Consider the following 14,726-nt stretch of genomic DNA (forward strand, 5'->3'; position numbering starts at 1 on the left):
ATACAGCTCCATGACACATTGGTCAACCTGAGGAGTGCCTTCAGCAACAGACTGGTTCAACTAAGATGCAGTACAGAATGCCACAGGAGATCCTTCTACCCTGTGGCTATGAAACTGTACAACTCCTCCCCCTGCTGTTGTGGGGTAGACTGATTCCACAATCCTTTCCATTTGTCACTTTAATTTCATGTTTCACGTATTTTGTATTTTATGACTGTTGGCAGATCAATTTCCCTCTTGGGATAAATCCCACCACTAATCACATCTTTCCATCTCCACCGCGGAAACTCCCAGGTTAGCTCAGTCAGGCTTCTACCACACTACCTTCCAAATATATGCCGTCAATCTCTAGAGACAGTAGATGCTAGGAAACAAACTCACTAGTAGGTTCTCCACCATCACACACCATCTTGACTTAGAAATTTATCCCCAGTTCTTCATCATGGGGTCTAAACCCTGGAACTCTGTCCAACAGGACTGTGGAAGTTCACCAAATGAACTACTGCAAACAATCACCATCTTCCCTTGAAAGACAAAAAGTGCTGGAGTAACTCAGCAGGACAGGCAGCATCTTTGGAGAAAAGGAATGGGTGATGTTTTGGGTCGAGACCCTTCTTCAGACCTAGGCCTTTCTGTAATGTCCAAATCCTGAAAATGTACATAGACAAGGCATTGACTTTGCAAAAGTTCCCATTGTCATAGTATAAACATACTCCAGTGTTATGTCAGCAAGTTGACACAAAATGCTGGAGTAACTCAGGGGGGTCAGGCAGCATCTCTGGAGGGAAGGAATGGGCTGCAGAGAAGGAATGGGTGATGTTTTGGGTTGAGACCCTTCTTCAGCTTATGTTAGCCTTACACAGAATTTTGCCCAACTCTTAAGCAAACTCGCCCAAACTGATTTTGTACACTTTGGTTAAACCTTTGTTTGCATGGTGAAAGGAAGGACAAGGGAGGAAAACAACCACAAGAGGTCTCCCTCAGCTGTAAGCACTCGCCTTGAATAACCCCAGCCATATGCATTGATCCCTGAAACAAAGGAATTGAAGCCAAGTATTTTCTGAAACAAACCAGGGAAAAAATAAAGCAGTAAGTAGGTAACAAAGCTATGTCCATGCAGAAAGCTACAATAATACACTTTTCTTTTTAGATCTAGTATTTTTGGTGGACACTTGTGAATAATTTCAAAGCATTCAACACGATTATTGATGACTCGTCGTCGTGGCACATGAAAACCTAGCTCAACTTCCCTCACTGCCAACATATTGGCTGATACATAATGCACTCCTTACAGTTGGGGGAAAAAAAACATAATGACAGAGGAAATGTGTTCACCAATTAATCACAAACTAACCCTTGTGAATGGAACTGCTTTGTAATCGCATTAAATGCATTGTGTTTTTAGTAAGCACAAGGCAGCCCCATTTCCATGGGTGGTTATATGGCTGGATAGAGGTGAGAATTTATGACCACTTTAGATGCATTCTTGTAGCCTTCTCTGGAATAAAGCAAATTCATTTGAGTCTGAAGAAGGGTCTCAACCCGAAACATCACCCATTCCATCTCTCCAGAGATGCTGCCTGTCCCGCTGAGTTACTCCAGCATTTTATGTCTACCTTAAATTCATTTGAAGATACACACAAAATGCTGGAGTAATTCAGCATCTCTGGAGAAACGGATTAGGTGATGTTTCAGGTCTGAACCCTTCTTCAGGACCCAATGCAGCCTATTCCTTATCTCCAGAGATGCTGCCTGACACGCTGAGTTATTCCAGTATTTTGAGTCTATCTTCAATATAACCCAGCATCTACTTCCTACACAAATTCATTTGAATCTTTACAAACTTCAACTGCTTGCCAATAGAATCACCTGCAAAATATTCTGAAAATCTTTGCTTTGGTTTTAGCAACCATAATTTTTCAATGACAAAGCAATCATTTTGCTCATCAATGTTTTACAAACAGGTGGTCACATCTTGAATCTGTAAGATTTGACCAGATAAAAATTAATTCAATTTTCTTTGGAATGCCTTTAAATTAATAATGTAGTTGTGCACAAAGTACCTCGACAAGTTACTCTATTAAGTAGTTACTAATAATTATTAGATGACTCGTTATTTATCTTTATTTTGTCCAGTCATTGTCAAGTTCACTGAAAGCAAATCATGAATTCTAAGACGATAAATTTAAACCGCAAGCCTCGGGTTCCAATCAAGCGACCCTTCAAAATGCAACATCAGTACATTAACGCTCTCTCAGGGAATTATGAAGATTTTGTCAGCTACATCTTGGATCTTATAAATCTGTATTGATGTTTGGATTTATGATTTCCCTTGTCATGCTTATGCTTGGATGGGCATCTTGGTCAGATAGGATGAGTTGGGCTGAAGGAGCCTTGGTGGCAGCTTGAGCCTCAACGACAATGGGAGCCTCGGCGGTGATTGGGCCTCGTCGGCAACGGGGGCCATGGCAGCAACGGAGCCTCGGTGGCGGTGGAGCGTGAGAAGACAATGGGGACCTGGCGTGTGGGGGGAGGGGGGGGTGGAGCACTGTAGTTTAGAATCCTTTGCCCAGGGGATAAGTCTATGTTCGTTTGTTTGTTCGCTCGTTCCGGTTCATTCCGGTGAAGGCTCTGTGTACACGGCACCCAGCCAACTTGTCCTTTTATTTTTTTCCCATTTATAATTTCAATTTTTTATATACCTTGTGTGTTGTGACTGTTGGCAGACCAATTTCCCTCCGGGGATGAATAAAGTTTATCGTATCGTAAACTGTTTGCTACAAATGGCTTGTTTAGCTTACCTTATTCCACCCATCAGACATTAGCAATCTCTTCTATTCCTGTTATATAATTGGGTAAGCATAGGAAACTTATCCTTTGTCAAATTTTCCTAATTTCAAGCATAATGCAAGAAACCCTCATCCCCATCTCACCTGATATTTGCAACCTGGGATCAATGAAACATAAATAGTAAAAATATACTTGTTTCTTCAACCCCTGCCTCTGACATTGATTAAAACAACTTCAGAAAGCCAAATTGTGCTTTGTTTGAAAAGCAGAGGGAAATGGAAACAGGAGTTGCTTATTTGACCTTCTACCATTCAATACTAATCGTTTGATATTATATCTAAATGATCAGTTTGGATATAGTATAAAAATATAACTCCAAACTCACCATAACCCTTCATGACTAGAAATGTACATCCATCTTAAATTCACTCTGTGACTTTTTACTCGAGCCTGTCATTCAGCCGATCAAGTACATGCTGGCTCCCAGCAGAGCAATCCCATCATTCACATTCCTCCCTCCTCACTTTCCTTTCAGCCCCATGTGCTCTCTCCCATATGCCTAGGAATGTGGCCTTTGATTCTTTCTGGCACATATCTACACTAGGCAACTTACAGTTACAAATTAATACATTAACATGTCTTTGGGCTTTTAGCTACTTGTGGAGAATAGAAATATCTTCTCACTTCAATCCTCAATCCATATTCAGAGACCGAGCCTTGATTGTCAGCAATTTTCCAGTCAGGACAAAATCCTTCCTGCAACACTCTTGGTCCAGTCAAAATTCTTTCGATTTCATACTCTTCTGAACTCTAGATAATTAAAGTTCGCTCATACGGAATTTATGAGAAGGTAACTAAACACAACATGCAAAAGAAACAAATAGCATCCATTTATAGAATGGGTCTGTGTTGCAAACAAAAATCATAATATACATGGTTTTCTCAGAACACAACCAGGGGTGCACTTTTCTGATTGAAGAAACTATGTTTATATAAACACACACCATCTCTTCCTCCGCCATTTCAGCCTGTCTTGCACATGCACTGATAACAATTCTTAAAAGATAGAAAAAGATCGATAAGGAGGAAGAGTGAAGAAAGCAAGCAAGCTGGTTAAATCTGCTCAATTTCTCCAGACTGCTCTACAAGCTTCTGGGGAAGTTGCAACTTCAAACTAGTTACTGATTCAAGGCCATTAATTATCTTATTTTCAATGGAGGCCTTCTACTCTGGTCCAACCGGTTCAATTTGTATGGTCACAAAAACAAATAAAATGACAAACAAGATATTCTTCTAATCAGACAGCAAATATCTGAAGAAGGGTTTCGGCCCGAAACATCGCCTATTTCCTTCGCTCCATAATAATAATAATAAATTTTATATTTAATGGGCGCCTTTCATACAAAATCTCAAGGACACCTTACATAGTAATCGGAATAAAAACATATAATCGGAGTAAAACAAGTAATTAAAGACATCACAATGACACAAATTAAAAACAGGATTCAATCCAAAAACAGAAAATCAAAAACACAGTGTGAAGAGGGAGCAGCGGCAACCAAATCGTGCCAGCGTCCACTCTCTCTTCACGGCAGCCATCTTGGACACAGACCTACAGGACTACAATTAGACAAAAAAATCATCCCCCCACAGTGGATAGCACTGTGGAGGAAGGCACAATGTCCAGTCCCCACCCCATGTTCACCCCAAAGTCAGGCCTATTGATGCTGCTGCACCTGCTGAGTTTCCCCAGCAATTTTGTGTACCAGCAAATGTATCCAAGTGACTTTCATTGTCACTCCTTGCTGAGTTAGTCCATCTTGCCTACAGTTCAGAATGCTTAAATTATTTGCGATATGTGGAAGCTTGGTGATACGAGTTTGTCTAACATACCTTCATTAGCTCAATAATTTGCAAAACCCGCAGTCACAGTTCCACCAGTGAACAGCGCCTTCTCAACAGGATATTGGAGGTCAAAGGACATGTGGAACCACAAGCAAGGAGAGAACGAATAGATAAATTCAACATCAATGCAAGTGGGAAAATGTGAATCAATCGTTGAAAACCACCCAAATTCTTACATTCTCCCATAAAACACCGGGGAAGGAATGTATACTTTGCACAGAACTACTTCTGACATTCAAATAATACATATTTTGAGGAAATAAGCAATTCTACGTAGATTAACTAGGACTATTTGTATACACTGTGTATGCAAGCAAAGAATCTCAATGTGCTTGGTCATATGTGACAATGAAGTATTCCTATTTGGATAGCTCGGACATATCTAGCTTGGGCACAATAGGGCAAATGGTATTTTTATGCACTTTACAATTTTACATAATATTTTACGTCATAACAGTCTGCTTTACACTTTTATCATATAGCATTCTAATTAAATGTGCTTGTAACCGAAAAACACTAATGCATTCACTGCATCAAATCAAGGGGTCCATCAGTGGAAAAACAAAAATCAGACCAAGGTTGATGCAATATTACCAAATAATGAGCAAACTCCAACAGATTTCCTTTCAAGTATGCAGTCATGCAGTCAGTTCTGTCAGAAATTCAAGAGTGTTTGTCCATGAACAGACCCAAGAAAAGCTGAGGACTGGCCTTCAAAGTTACTTCAATGGCCCATTCTTAGTCATGTGTGTGACTAAAAATGTGAAAACTTGTGGAATACATCTCTTCTAATTGTATATTGTTTTGTACTGTATATATGATTCATATTTTTTTCCAAAGTTTATCAAGTAAAATTTTTATGTTATGCTGATAATGTTTGTCAGAGGTCAAATGTGACTGGTCACGTGTGTGATCTCACGTGAAAGCATTTTTTATCATCTCAGTTTTATCTTACAAACTCTTGTGAATTTTAAAAAGCTAGGATGTTCATATCTTTAGCAGACATACATTATAGTTTTGTAGGTAGGAAAATAGCAATGAATAAGATTAATCTCTCACAATAATATTTTTATGTCTTACTTTATGTGATGCCATCTGGTCACGTGTGTGGCCTTTTGGGTTCACTTTCCAAAGAATGGCCCTGATACACTATATGATTTATTTGCATTCTCACCATCGGGTACAAACTGGTGTCTCTCCTTCCCCACCCGACATTCACTGACACTGATATGCGCCAAGTTGCCTCAAAGTAGAATTATTAAAGCAGCGAAATAAAGCTGCTTGATGATCTATGTCACTTTATTCACCTCCCTGATCATTACTTGAGATGATTTTAGTGTTCTCCTTTTTACAGATCTCAGGATGCTGACCTCTGCACATTTTACTCACCCATTTTATATTTGTTGGGGTCTAGCCTGCATAGACCTGCTGGTCTCCGATATGAAATACAAAGAGTGAATTTGCATTTGCATTAAAGGACGGCAGACACACGGGGCTGGCTACATGCTGCTAGCTTGCTACAACAGGAGGCGATTAGTCAGAGGACCAATTCACAGACCCACATTTTCATTTACGGTGACTCCATACCAGTCAGATCATTTCTAATTAAGTGCAGCTGACGATGGGGGATGGGCCCCTTGCAAAGAGGCCATTATTCTCATGCAAAAAATTTTTTTTTGCAGTCTTAAAGCCTGAAATGAATGCAAGACATAGGATGAACACTTAAGCACATCAGGGTATGGTCACCTTCATCGCCTAGCCTTCCTATAGATTGCATGTCCTGTAAGCTTTCAGGATCATTAATTAGTGATCCATGAACATCCATGAACAATCAGCACTCCTTTCACTAATTCAGCTATCAGATAATGCATTCCTTCTTCCCCATTATCAGGCTCTAATTTCATAATAATGTAATTGTCGTAATCTTCCAAATCAGTTTTAGCTTCATTCTATGCTTTTTCTTATTAGGAGAAGCAGGTGGCACAGATGGAATAACTGAATAAAATGTGAGATAAAATTAAAATGCCCAGACAAGGAAGACCCAACACTTTCAGTGGAAAACCTATAGATTTTACAGTGACCCAGTTTAGACTGCGTCAAATTTCTCACTCTGCACTTAAAAGTAGATTCTGTTCAATGTAGTATGGTTGCATTGTCAGCACTGCAAAATTACAAATCTGTGCAGTCAATTAAGGAAAAATCTTTACACCCAGTCAAAGAGGACAGAGAAGTGATGAAATGGTGGTGGTGGTGGTGGTGGTGGTGGTGGTGGGGGGGGGGGGGGGGGGTGGGTGGAGATGGAGAAGAGGGGAGAGCAAAGGAGGGAGGAAGGGAAGGGAAATATATTTCTCAGCACCGTTCAGAACTATGCAACACTTAATAGATTGTAAGCTTCAGAGGAAAAATGGGGTAAATATTAAGGACATAGCAATTAGTGTCTGAACAAATAAGCGTGGCTTATTGAACTGACAGCACTTTGCACCTGGCAGCCTCAATAGGCCACGCAACAGAATGGTCAGTTTTGATGATGCAATTTCGATACTGGGATTTTCAAATCTGCATCGTTTCTACAATCAGCCCATTTCCTCGGAATCCAACATAAAATTAGTCAGAGGGCCTGTTTATTGTAACAAAAACTCCAAAATACCTCAGCAAGCAGATGCAAAACTGAAAGACATCTAAAAATCCAACCAGTGACACAGTAAATGTGCTACAAAAAAGAATGAGAACACCTCTTATATTCAAAGCCTGTGCTCCAGTATCATTGGCTTAAATCCAAAATAATGGTCACCTGCCTACTTCAAGTGTTATGTTGTAAACATTTAAGTTACAGACCAAAATCCTTGTTGAGTCATTGTACAGTTGTCATTAAATATCTATAGGTCTGGTCTGCCATGAAATATGTTCTAAACAATTTTCAAAAATTAAATTATCCCTTCTTGGAGCAAGTGTCTTTTGATTACTGCATACTAACACTTGTTTTTACGAAGATGGTTGTGCTTTTGTTTCGATGCACTTCAATGTGTTTTGTAATTTAAGAGCTGGATACAGTGCTAAAAATCCAAAATAGTTAAGACATACTTGGACAGCACTTGCTGTGACAAAAACTGAGTTTAATGACCTTTCTACTGAAATGTCACCCAGAACAATAAACTAAAACTAAAGCTGTTTTCCTCTCCCTACAAATGTTGCCTCGCCTGACCTCGGTTTATTAGTTTGCAAAGAATTCCCACAAGTACTTTTTATATTTGCAAATAATTCCTTTAAATGTTCATTATTTCTTTAGCAGGAGGAATAAAATGGGCTTTTAAGACAATAAGCTCAACTGCCATTGCATTTCAACACACAATCATTTGCTTTGCCTTTTTCACACAAAGCTGGGTATGAATGTAACTGCAACAATGCAAGCATGGTCTGTGGCAACAAAATCACAACGCAGGTCTGTGCTAACAGCATATAGGCTAATTTATTTACACAAGGTGCTGGACTCAAGTCTACATGAACTTCTTACAATGTCAGAAGCCAAGCAGGGCACTGGTTTGAAGCTGTACCTTTCACATACAATAATTGCAAATGCAAAACAACTTTTGTGAATGAATATATTTACATCATTACGATCTGGCACTGGACTGCGCTGTTAAATTCAATGTTCCTCCTAAAGTATTGAACAAGCTGGAGTCAATTCTTGATTAGTACAGGTGTCAGAGGTTATGGGGAGAATGGGGTTAGGAGAGAAAGATAGATCAGCCATGATTGAATGGTGGAGTAGACTTGATGGGCCAAATGGCCTAATTCTATTCCTATAACTTATGATCTTATGACAAGAGACCGCAGATGCTGAACTCTTGAGTAAAGCACAAAGCGCTGGAGGAACTCAGCAAGCCAGCCATCATCTGCAACATCATCTGTCCATTTTCCATCGTGGATTGAATAAGCTAATGTTTTACGCAAAATTTATTTTTATTGAACATTCAGCAGATTTGACTAGGGTCAAATTCAACTCAAACTAATTTTCAAAAGAGACAACCCAGTCATTCGAAACAGGGTTGTGTGAAGAAATATAATCATTACTAGATTCAGATGATGTTACAACCATAGCAACTATGGTTCAGGAATCTATGATTCTCTTTACACAAGGATCCACTTGGATCTGCCCAGAATGTTGATTCATTGATGCATTTAGTCGTCCGATCTGATTCGACCACGTCCAGACCATGCGTTTAAAACAAATACATCCGCTCAGGCTGTGCCAGAAATCTAGCATTCCTACAATGATGTAATGGCAATTTCAACACTGCACAGATGGATGTGGTGTGAATTACTGAGACAAGCTACAAGGACAACCTTTGATGGATAGTGATGGGCAAGCTGGGGTAAGTTGTACAGCTACTCAGCACTGAGATGTGGGACCCAGGGGTGCACTGTGGATGTCATTATGCTCCACGATAATTCTCAACACCAGTGCCCGACTAGGCTGAATTCTTAACCCCTTGCTACACTCACAATTGTGCGGCCAATCTCTGCACAAACTCCATTTACAGGTTTGCACATTACCTTACTGGAGTGGGCCATATCTCAAACAATGACGGAGTCCAGGAAGGAGGCAGAGCACAGTAGGATGGTGTCAACAACCGCTCCCTCAATGTCAGCAACATAAAGCAGCTGGTCATCGACTTCAGGGAGCGGGTGGAGAACACGCACCAGTCTGCATCAATGGAGCCGAAGTGGAGATGGATGAGCTACAAGTCCGTAAATGTAAACTTCATCAATTTGTCATGGTCCAATCATATTGACACTGCAACCAAGCAAGCACACCGATGTCTCTCCTGCCTCAAAAGGGGAAGGAAATTTGGGAGTCATCTCCAATGACTCTTATCAATTTCTACAGGTGCATCATGAAAAGCACAGCTGATGATTCACAGCTTGGTACAGCGCCCACTCTGCCCAAGAACAAAAGAAATTGCAGAGTTGTGAACACGGCCCAGTTCATCTCACAAATCAACCCCCGTATCTCACCTCCCCCCATTAACACCAGCTATACTTCATGCTGCTTTGGGAAAGCGTCCAATGCAATCAAGGACCACTCACACCTTGATGTACTCTTTCTCCCCTCTCACTTCAGGCAAAACTAACAAAAGCTTGAAAGCACATTTCACAGATTCAAGAACAGCTCCATCCCAACTCTTATAGAAGCAGAAAAAAAAATCACGACTTTTAAAAGACATTTGGGCAGATACAGGTGCTCCCCGATTCATGATGTTTCGACCGCAGCCACATCTGGTCACATGACCACGATGTATTAAATGTGTTTTCGACTTGCGATATTTTCGGTTTACGATGGGTTTATCGAAACGTAACCCCATAGTAGGTCGAGGAGCAGCTGTATATGGGTAGAAAGAGTTCAGTGGGATATTTGCCAAATGTGACTGGCCATGGCCAGGACAAGGTGAGAAGGGTCTGTTTCTATGCTGTTCCGTTCTACAACTATGCCTCTTGATTTGATCTCATAACTGAAGGATGATTACCCGATCTTCTGATCAACCTCCGTGCACTTTTTTTATTCTACACTTTTGTTGTATCTGTAACACTATATTTTGCACCGCTTTCCCATTTTGCACTCCCTGATATACACATATGTAGTGATTTGCTTGGACAGCATGCAAAACAAAGATTTTGTTGCATTTCAGTACTTGTAACAAAAATAAAGCAATGCCAAGATAGGTGCATGCGTTGTTCGGAACTAGCAGTTGGCCAACTGCCTGTGCCTTCTTTCTTATCACCGCATGTTGGATGAGGTGGAAGCCAACGTCTCTCCTCTTCTCCATGCTTGGCTGCACACTCTCCCCATCTCAGAATGTTCTGTTGTGCTCTTGAACTTGTTACTTGCTCGTTTTTATTGTTGTGGGCACACTGACCCAGTTCTGAGCTCGCACCAAACTTCCCAGCAGGTACCCACCGCAGCAGCACTGCCAGTAATGCTACTCTCACTCACTCTCTATAACATATGACAGTGATCCCTTTTAGGACCAACTTAATTAGCACCATGTACACAACCTGAAAGCTAAGCAAGGAGATGCACGTCTGAAGAAGGGTCCTCGACCCAAAACGTCACCCATTCCTTCTCTCCAGAGATGCTGCCTGTCCCGCTGAGTTACTCCGGCATTTTGTGTCGACCTTCGATTTAAACCAGCATCTGCAGTTCTTTCCTGCACATAGTTGCTCTTCCTACAGAGTGGTGAAAAGGTTGGTGTTGGGTTTTTTCAAATGTTGTTTTAATAAATTTAACTCAGAAGACCTACAATAAATTATTGGAAGATGGACAATTCTGGGAAGAATGCGCTATTTTCACACATACAGCCCTTAACTCTATTAATGAGATAGCATTAATTTATCTTCAGAAATACATTTGACAATATTACAAATTGGTATACTTATTTGTTATTGATGTACAAAACAAATGTTGCAAAAGGAATCAGTGTGTACTTGATACATTTTGCTTTGCCTGCATGCAGGGAGGACTTCCTGGTTGACCTATTTTTGAATTACCATGCTAAACCAAGACTGTCAAACACGTTCGCATTTTAAATTTAGCTTAAGCTTTTGGAATCAGTATTTATCAGTAATGATGGTCTTCATTTTTTTCTAACATTTGCATTTTAATAAAGCTGTTAACTAATGGGAAAATTAGTATTTTAAAGCATGCATTAATGGTATTAATTATGCAAACGCAGACTTATATTTCCAGTCTCTAAGAAACCTGGGATGATTCTAATTTAGCAGTTAAGAGTCATAGAATTATATAGCTTGGAAACAGGTCGATCTGCTCAACTCATACTTGCCAACCAATGGGTCCCCTTTCACGTTAATCCCATCTCCCAGACCATGGTTCACAACCATCTTGCTCGAGTGATTCAAGTGTTCATTAGTCACTTCTTAAATGCTCTCAGCAACCCAGCTTCCACCATCCTCTGAGGTAGTACGCTCCAGATACTCACCACTCTGGGGGATGGTCATCACCCTCATATACCCTCTGAATCTTTTCCCCCCGAGATGGAGCCATTTCAACATCTCCACGTAAAACTACAAACCTTCTCAGCACTATCACAGACAGCCTCTACTTTGGTGACCAGAACCGCATACAATACTTAAACTGAGGTCTTGTTAAACACATTAACTATCTGTGATGTTACCTTCAAGGATTTATGGGCTTGTATTCCAAGATCCTTTTTCACCCATAAGATCCTACCATTTATGGTATATGTTCTAGCCTTTCTCAAAATGTAACACTTTACATTTGCCTGCATTCAACTCCATCTGACACTTCTCATCCTATTTCACCAATGGATCAATATCTATCTGCAGTCTATGATATCAACAACCACACCGTCAACAACTCGATCAATCTTCATGTTATCCACAAAGTTAGTGTTTATGCTTCCCACATTAAAAAATCACATATAATACAAACACCAAGTGTGCTAGCGCTGATCCTTGAGGGACATCGCTAATCACAAGATTCCAACTGCAAAAACAACCGTCCACCATCTCCCCATATCTCTTATTGCACAGTCACTTTTGGATTTAGTTTGTCAACTTGCCCGGGATCCCATGGGAACCTAACTTTTGGAATCAGTTTCTCATGTGGGACTTGCCAAAGGTCTTATTAAAATCACGTCTACTGTCCTGCCCTTATCAATACACTGTTACTTCCTCAAGGAATTCAATCAAATTGGTCGGACAGGATCATGTTGGCTCTCTCTGATTAATCCCATCTTTCCTTAATTTTTTTCCTCGGGAATGTTTCCAGAATCTTTCCCACCACTGATGTTAGTCTATAGTTACCAGATTTTCTAATGCTTCATTTCAACAGTGCTAAGGTTCGTGGAGTGAGAGATAATATGAAGTTACACTTTTTGATAAGCAAAATCCATTTCCGTCCATTATCAATGTAAAGTCATCAACGGGTTGATGGCTTGTATTTCATTTATGAAAGTAGCATTTATATTCTTGGCATCCATCTAACAACATTTTGCTATTGGCCTTCTAGGTTAAAACTTAAAAAACTACGGTTTAAAAAGCCCAACTTCAATGGTATCCCTGTCCATCAGTGCAACTGCATGCATCAGTTTTTTAATCAATATTAATACAGTTTCAAATAGATTACGCTGCTATAATTAACAATCTGCATATTACTTTTGCATTTCAGGGGATCTGTCTGCACAAGTATGGTTATGCATCTAGTTCAAACAAAACATTCCATCTTTTAAACTGCAATCCACATTCAGGTAATCACATGGCCTTTGGCTTTGTCCACAAGTTTCTGGATCGATTTTATCACTCAGCAGTACAGAATTGCACCAAATTACAAAACTGCGCTCAAGGATAGCACAAAACTGCGCTCAAGGATAGCACAAAACTGCCCAGTTGATCTATATAAGAGTTTACACTCCAGGAGCAGTCATCTCCCAACTCTCGACATAACTTAACCATAGCTCTTTTTCTGGAACATAGCTCTTTTTCTTTCACCTTCATGTGTTATCTATTTTCCCCTTAATAATAAATAATTAGAATTGAACAGATTTCATCTCTGTCTCAACAGGATTCAAATCCTTTCATTTAGAACAAAAGATGCATGGGACTGTAGATGCTGGAACAAAATATGGAGGAACTCAGTGGGATAGGCAGCATCTGTGGAGGAAATGGACATACCCATTTCTGGTCAGGACCTTTCTTCAGACTATGAAGTCTGAAGATGAGGCTCGACGCAAAACATCGTCTGTCCATTACACAGATGCTGCCTGACCTACGGTGTTCCTCCGGCACTTTGCGTTTTGCCCATTGAGAACAATTCTACCCGCCTTCCTGCCTCTCAAAAAAACCCAATTAAATGCGTGCAAATTTACAAAAGGCATACATACTTAAAGCAAGAAACAAAGTGCTGGAGAACTCACGGGGGTCAGACAGCATTCATGGAGGCAAAGGAATATATTTTTTCAAAAATAAATTTTATTCAACAAAAATATACACAAAAGAAAACAAAACAAAATTCTGAATATCAGTCTGTACATTCAGCAGTTCATTGTTTGAGATATACATAGTGGAGTCAGCACATCTGTATTGTAAATAGTCTATTGCCACTCATGTAGCCCCTTGGGGTGATAGCCAGCCACCCCCCCCCCCCCCCTATTGTTTGAGGGGTTTCCCCACCAGACTCAGACCTTCGATGTCCAATGACTGAAAGAACTGTTGTCTCTCCCTGGTGACTGTGATCCTTCCCTTCAGAGCCTTTGCAGTGATTGCACCGATCTCCAGAGCATCTCTCAGCATGTACTCCTGATCAGTCGGGAACATTACTTAACGGACATTTGTTGTGCTGAGTGACCAGGTTTCGGGCCGACGAGAGAGCATCTTTCACCTCGTGGATGGTCTTCCAGCAGCAATTGATATCAGCATCTGCCTGTGTCCCTGAAAACAGCTCATTATTTGGCATTTCAGATCAAGACCCTGCATCAGGACGAAGTGGAGAAGGGGAAATATCTTGAATAAAAGAGGGAGGGAGGGATCACATACATGTTCCATGGGGGGGGGGAGAGAAAATAAGTGGTGGATATGCAACAGAGGCTTGGGGGTGATTATGGAGACAAAGAGCTGTCGTTTGTGAAATCTGATAAGCAAGGAGATGTGGAACTAGATTTGGGATATTTGCTGGGCAGATGGGAACAGTGGGGGAAGGGTATAGTGGGTCTCGTGGGATGGGTAATAGACAGATGGAGGCAGGTGGGGGAGGGCAAGAAACTGAGTTACATGGGGAAGGAGGGGTTAGAAAGGGGGTATGCAAGAGGACCTGGGTGGATCAGAAGAGAGGATGAAACTCTCTGAAGTTATCTGAAATTGGAGAATTCAATGTGCATGCCATTAGGTTATTGGATTGGATTGGATTCAATGTTATTGTCATTGCACTTTTCAGTGCAACAAAATGGTTTAGCCTGCAGTCATAACATAGAATAATAACAAACCAAACACTCAACACA

At 40.6% G+C, this 14,726-nt stretch overlaps 1 protein-coding gene across 6 annotated transcripts in view; it reads right to left on the reverse strand.

Annotated features, from left to right (window-relative positions):
• Nucleotides 1-14,726, reverse strand: part of fam193a (family with sequence similarity 193 member A) — a 156,987-nt gene that overhangs the window by 89,684 nt on the left and 52,577 nt on the right. The window lies entirely within an intron of this gene.

The sequence above is a fragment of the Amblyraja radiata genome, chromosome 3 (assembly GCF_010909765.2).
Source record: "Amblyraja radiata isolate CabotCenter1 chromosome 3, sAmbRad1.1.pri, whole genome shotgun sequence".
NCBI lineage: Eukaryota > Metazoa > Chordata > Chondrichthyes > Rajiformes > Rajidae > Amblyraja > Amblyraja radiata.